Genomic DNA, 6,184 nt, shown 5'->3' with positions numbered 1-6,184 from the left:
GGACTATGACCACAACCATAGATGGAAACATAGAAGACCAAAAGACATACTTGTAAGGACCTAACATCTGTGGCCAAGCACACGCAAACACAACGGTACAGGTGAGCCCCTGTTAAACAGACGCCATTACTGGATAAATGATGACTAACTGAAACCCTCAGCTGCCGACAGGTGTTATTGATATACCTCGATGTGGACGTCTGAAAATGTGTGCCCCGACCGGGACTCGAACCCGGGATCTCCTGCTTACATGGCAGACGCTCTATCCATCTGAGCCACCGAGGACACAGGTGAATAGTGCGACTGCAGGGACTTATCCCTAGCACGTTTCCCGTGAGACTCACATTCCCAACTGTCCACAATTATACATATGTAATGTATCTTATAGACATTTGCCCATCCAGTCATTACTCGCGCACGCTTTGGCGATTCCCGTAAGAGTTTGGGCAACCTGTGCGCATTCGCACAGACGGATAGAGCGTCTGCCATGTAAGCAGGAGATCCCGGGTTCGAGTCCCGGTCGGGGCACACATTTTCAGCTGTCCACATCGAGGTATATCAACAACACCTGTCGGCAGCTGAGGGTTTCAGTTAGTCATCATTTATTCCAGGGGAAAGCTGCAGGGTCATCAACAGTATTCTGTTCTTTCGAGAACAGTTACTGTCTTCATATATATGCCATTACTGGATATCCAGCTGGAATACACTGCCGAATAACTGGCACCACGCAGGGAAGCCGTACCATACACTGCATGCAGACAAGCTCCACACATCCCCCACACAGTGAGATGATCTATGACCGATCTCCCACTACTATACAACGATCTCGATTGTTCCAGGAATGTAGCGGCTGCAGCATCTGGGATACATCGCCATCGCTTGCCACGTTAATGATGCATGATACCCATACTAACAAATCCAATCTTGCACGAACTATCGCAGCTAGTAAGCCACTACTGCTCTTACTACCCATTCCACTGTCGCAGCGGTTTTTTTTCCCACGGCACGAGCCTTGGCACTCTTTTCCCTCTGCTCTTCAAATCGCTACCCTCACTCGCGTTTCGTCCACTATCTATCACCTGATGGACCGTGTTAATGCGTAGTCTTACCCAGACGCACGGATAACATCACAGCCCAGCATCCTGTGATCCACTTACTAGATAACTAACATGTTGACGGAGGTGACAGTAGAACTTTCGGTTTGGTCACCACGTTGGTGCGGGCGTGGAGGGGCCCCATCTCTGCTTCGCTCGCTGCGGTACTCGCCTTGGTGGCCCAGCTGGGGTAGGGGTCTGGGCTGAGCGCCATGTAGCAGTGGGCGCCGCGGTCGTGCGGCAGCGGCTGCACGGCCAGGAAGTGCTTGAGGTCGTGCGCCAGCATCGACGAGACGCCGGGCCGGTCGCCCGCGCCGCGCTCCACCGCCGCCTCCGTGCCCAGGCGCCGCATCATCTCCGTCAGCTGCGCATAAGGCGGTCACGGCACAGTGCTTACAGTGAGGTACTGCCCGAAAAAAAAAAAAAAACGTTCAGTCGCAGCTCAATGGTGCAAAGACTGCCGACTTGCTTCAAGTGTTCAGCAATGTAAAATTGTCCACTCCACAAAACAAAAGAAAGTAGTACCGCACGACTATTTTTTATTTATTTTATTTATTTATTTATTAATTGTTCCGTGGGACCAAATTAAGGAGAAGTCTCCATGGTCATGGAACGAGTCAATACATGCAATTATAACACGATAGTAGAAACAGGTAAAATGAAATATAAAAAAACATATTCAGGCGACAATTCGTAAGTTTAAATAAAGAAAATCAACAATGTAACACTGGAATTTCCTTAATTTTTCAGCTCTTCCAGGAGCTCCTCGACAGAATAGAAGGAGTGAGCCATGAGCAAACTCTTCAGTTTGGACTTAAAAGTGTTTGGGCTACTGCTATGAGTTTTGAGTCCTTGTGGTAGCTTATTGAAAATGGATGCAGCAGAATACTGGTGGTGGTGGTGGTGGTTAGTGTTTAACGTCCCGTCGACAACGAGGTCATTAGAGACGGAGCGCAAGCTCGGGTTAGGGAAGCATTGGGAAGGAAATCGGCCGTGCCCTTTCAAAGGAACCATCCCGGCATTTGCCTGAAATGATTTAGGGAAATCACGGAAAACCTAAATCAGGATGGCCGGAGACGGGATTGAACCGTCGTCCTCCCGAATGCGAGTCCAGTGTGCTAATCACTGAGCAGAATACTGCACTCCTTTCTGTACAAGAGTCAAGGAGGTGCATTCCACATGCAGATTTGATCTCTGCCTAGTATTAACTGAGTGAAAGCTGCTAACTCTTGGGAATAGGCTAATATTTCTAACAACAAACGACATTAAAGAAAATATATACAGTGAAGGCAATGTCAGAATTCCCAGACTATTGAATAGGGATCGACAAGAGGTTCTCGAACTTACAACACATATAGCTCGAACAGCCCGTTTTTGAGCCAAAAATACCCTTTTTGAATCAGAAGAATTACCCCAAAAAATAATACCATACGGCATAAGCGTGTGAAAATATGCGAAGTAGACTACTTTTCGTGTTGAACTGTCACTTATTTCAGATACTGTTCTCATGGTAAATAAAGCAGCATTTAGTTTCTGAACAAGATCCTGGACATGGGCTTTCCACAACAGCTTACTATCTATCCGAACGCCTAGGAACTTGAACTGTTCTGTCTCGCTTATAATATGCCCATTCTGTCTGATCAAAATATCGGTTCTTGTTGAATTGTGAGTTAGAAACTGTAAAAACTGAGTCTTACTGTGATTTAGCAACAAATTATCTTCCACAAGCCACGAACTTATTTCATGAACTACATTATTTGATACTGTTTCAATATTACACACAAGATCCTTCACTACCAAGCTGGTGTCATCAGCAAACAGAAATATTTTTGAATCACCTGTAATACGAGAAGGCATATCATTTATATAAATAAGAAACAGCAGTGGCCCCAGCACCGACCCTTGGGGAACGCCCCACTTAACAGTGCCGATTGGGACTGAACATCACTACCACTCTCATTATTGTGGAGAATTACCTTCTGCTTTCTGTTCTTAAAGTAAGATGCGAACCAATTATACGCTACTCCCCTTACTCCATAATGGTCCAACTTCTGCTGTAATATTTTGTGGTCAACACAGTCAAAAGCCTTCATTAAATCAAAGAAAACACCTAGCGTTCAACCTTTTATTTAATCCGTCCAAAACCTCACAGAGAAAAGAGAATATAGCATTTTCAGTTGTTAAACCATTTCTAAAACCAAACTGTACAGCTGACAGTAAATTATGTGAATTTCAAATGGTTCAAATGGTTCTGAGCACTATGCGACTTAACTTCTGAGGTCATCAGTCGCCTAGAACTTAGAACTAATTAAACCTAACTAACCTAAGGACATCACACACATCCATGCCCGAGGCAGGATTCGAACCTGCGACCATAGCGGTCGCCCGGCTCCAGACTGTAGCGACTAGAACCGCACGGCCACTCCGGCCGGCTTATGTGAATTTAAAGGCTCCAGTAACCTTGTATAAACAACCTTCTCGATAACTTTAGCAAACACCGATGGCATAGAAATAGGTCTATAATTGTCAACATTATCCCTGTCTCCCTTTTTATAAAGTGGCTTCACTAATGAGTACTTTAATCGGTCAGGAAACCGACCACTCCTAAAGGAAAAGTTACAGATATGGCTAAGTACTGGGCTAACATACATAGAACAATACTTCAGTATTCTGCTAGATACCCTGCATTTTCCATGAGAGTTCTTGGTCTATAGTGATTTAATTATTAACTCAATCTCCCTCACGTCAGTATCATGGAGGAGCATTTCAAGTAACAGTCTCGGAACACTTTTTTCTAAGCGCGCTATATGTTTCCCTGTTGGGACGAGGTTTCTATTTAGTTCACCTGCTATATTCAGAAAGTATCGACCAGTCACAGCTGGAATCATTCAACTCGTATAAAATACCTGGATGTACCACTCTGTAGGAAGACGAAGTGAAGCGATCACACACAATAGACTCAGTCGTAGGTAAAGCGGGAAGCGGGTGGCAGCCCTCACTTTATCTTTCCTTTTTAGGTCTTCCCCCATTATGTCAGTTAGCAGCAGTTTGCCACACTTTTCTGTCCTCAGCCTTCCTCTCGAGAGCGATACAGGTGCTGCAGTCGGCATCCTCCATTATCTCTTTGACGTATTCTAGTCTCAGTCTGCCTCTCGCATTTTCCCCTCCTACTGCCACTTCAATTCTACTTCTAACTATGCTGTCACCTCTCAGTAGACAGCCGAAGCCACTTGTCCCTTCCGCATTCGATCAAATTCGGGAGATGAGACTTCTCTTTCTCCACAGTGGGGGAGGGGCGGCACAGTGGGGGGGGGGGGCGGCAGAGTGGGGGAGGGGCGGCAGAGTGGGGGGGGGGGGCAGAGTGGGAAGTCTCGAGCATTCTGCGGTAGCACCACATCTCTGCTTCTCCCAGCGTCTGCATTTCACTTCCATACAGTGGCACACGCCAAACAAATGTCTCTATGAGGTTTTTCCTGAGACCTATATCTATGCTGTCGGATGTGAAGAGGTTTCTTCTCTTGTTAAAAGCAGCTTTTGCCTGGTGGACTCGGCTTGCAATGTCTTTCCTTGACCTTGTAATGGTTCTTTATTTACGTGACCATTACGGCACTCCAACGCCAGTTCTCGATACCAGTAATATCTACTACTTTTCTGCGAAGTAACAAACATATTTTTGTGACAATATTCACATATGGTTTTATTAATGTATAGGTACTCCGATGTATCGATATATTACAGTGATATGGTTCCTGTGTGTATTCATTTCTGTGAGACTGTCATAATCTTTGACTTACTTGTAACCGTTTTGGAGCGAATGCGCACAGAGCAGTCTTTGTTTTACTTTGCAGAAGTTAAGTTGTTATTTCGCTTTGTAAGAGAACAGTCAAGTCTTGTGTTTGGTTAAAGTGGAAATTAAATATATGAAGATTGATACAAAACTGTTTTCTTGATGATGTGACAATTAAGAAGAAGTATATGTGAATTTACAAGAAGTTTAATAAAAATGTGGATCGTGAACACTAAGTCAAAAATTATTTCTACCATACCATTGTTCTGATCTGGGTTTGTTTGATCATTAAGAATTTCCTGAAAAACGCATTTGTTAGGTCTTCAAATACTGCTAAAATACAGACCTGTACCTTCTAGCAGTCACAGTGGAATCACCTTTGAATCAACAAGATGAGCCATGAGCCATAACAACTTCGACGAAATCTACGGGGGAATCCATTCAAGATAAGTGGCAAAATTAATGACTTTTTTACAATGACTTCATTATTTCCATTCTCACGATACCATCCACAGTCAATAACTTTGTTGTTGCCCGATAAAGCGAACATATGCTGCGTGAGCTACATTATTAATCCGATTTCTAACCTACTTTGCAAGTGGTGATATTGTTAGAACCTTCTGCCTCTCTACGTAGGCAAAGGATTCGACAGCCTCCAGTCACTCAGTGTTAAGTGAGCATTGCACAGTGGTGTTCCGTCTGCTAACCACTAAGATTTCCGTTTTACATTTATTAATCTTCATATTAGTGGAACAGTTGGGGTGCTTTCTCCTTGGGTCAGCACTGCTTGTAAATGTTCTGCATATTTACTCAACACTGAGACATCATCAGCAAATCTCAGCCTGTCTATTTTCTTCATCTCGTCTGCAGTTCACTTGCAGGCCTCAGCTCCTGCACCGGTACACTAAAGTCTGGAGTTTGCCCTCCCTGATTTCCACTCCACATCAAAATATTTTGTTCTGCATTACCACAAGGTCATCAGTCCCCTAGACTTAGAACTACTTAAACCTAACTAACCTAAGGACACCACACACATCCATGCCCGAGGTAGGATTAGAGCCAGCGACCGTAGCAGCTGCGTGGTTGTGGAGTGAAGCGCCTAGAACCGCTCAGCCACAGCGGCCGGCCTTCCATTATCTCACAAGTGTGGAAGGTGATATTCGGTAATACTTTACAAGGTGCCCGCTAATTGTGGCCCTCGGCTGATCGAGATGTACGTCTGCTCGCTGCAGTGCCTCCAGGCAACCTGGGGCATCAACTCTCAACAGATCATCAGCAATACATGCTTCAGCAAAGTACTTGG

The 6,184-nt window shown here is 44.8% G+C and overlaps 1 non-coding gene across 1 annotated transcript; it reads right to left on the bottom strand.

Moving 5' to 3' along the window:
- Window positions 1–211: 211 nt before the first annotated feature.
- Window positions 212–285, bottom strand: Trnat-ugu. Its single transcript has one exon. It is a non-coding gene; the product is annotated as a tRNA-Thr (tRNA).
- Between the last annotated feature and the right edge of the window lie 5,899 nt (window positions 286–6,184).

Source organism: Schistocerca americana, chromosome 1, assembly GCF_021461395.2.
Source record: "Schistocerca americana isolate TAMUIC-IGC-003095 chromosome 1, iqSchAmer2.1, whole genome shotgun sequence".
Taxonomy (NCBI): Eukaryota; Metazoa; Arthropoda; class Insecta; order Orthoptera; family Acrididae; genus Schistocerca; species Schistocerca americana.
This window is presented reverse-complemented; position numbering and strand designations above follow the sequence as displayed.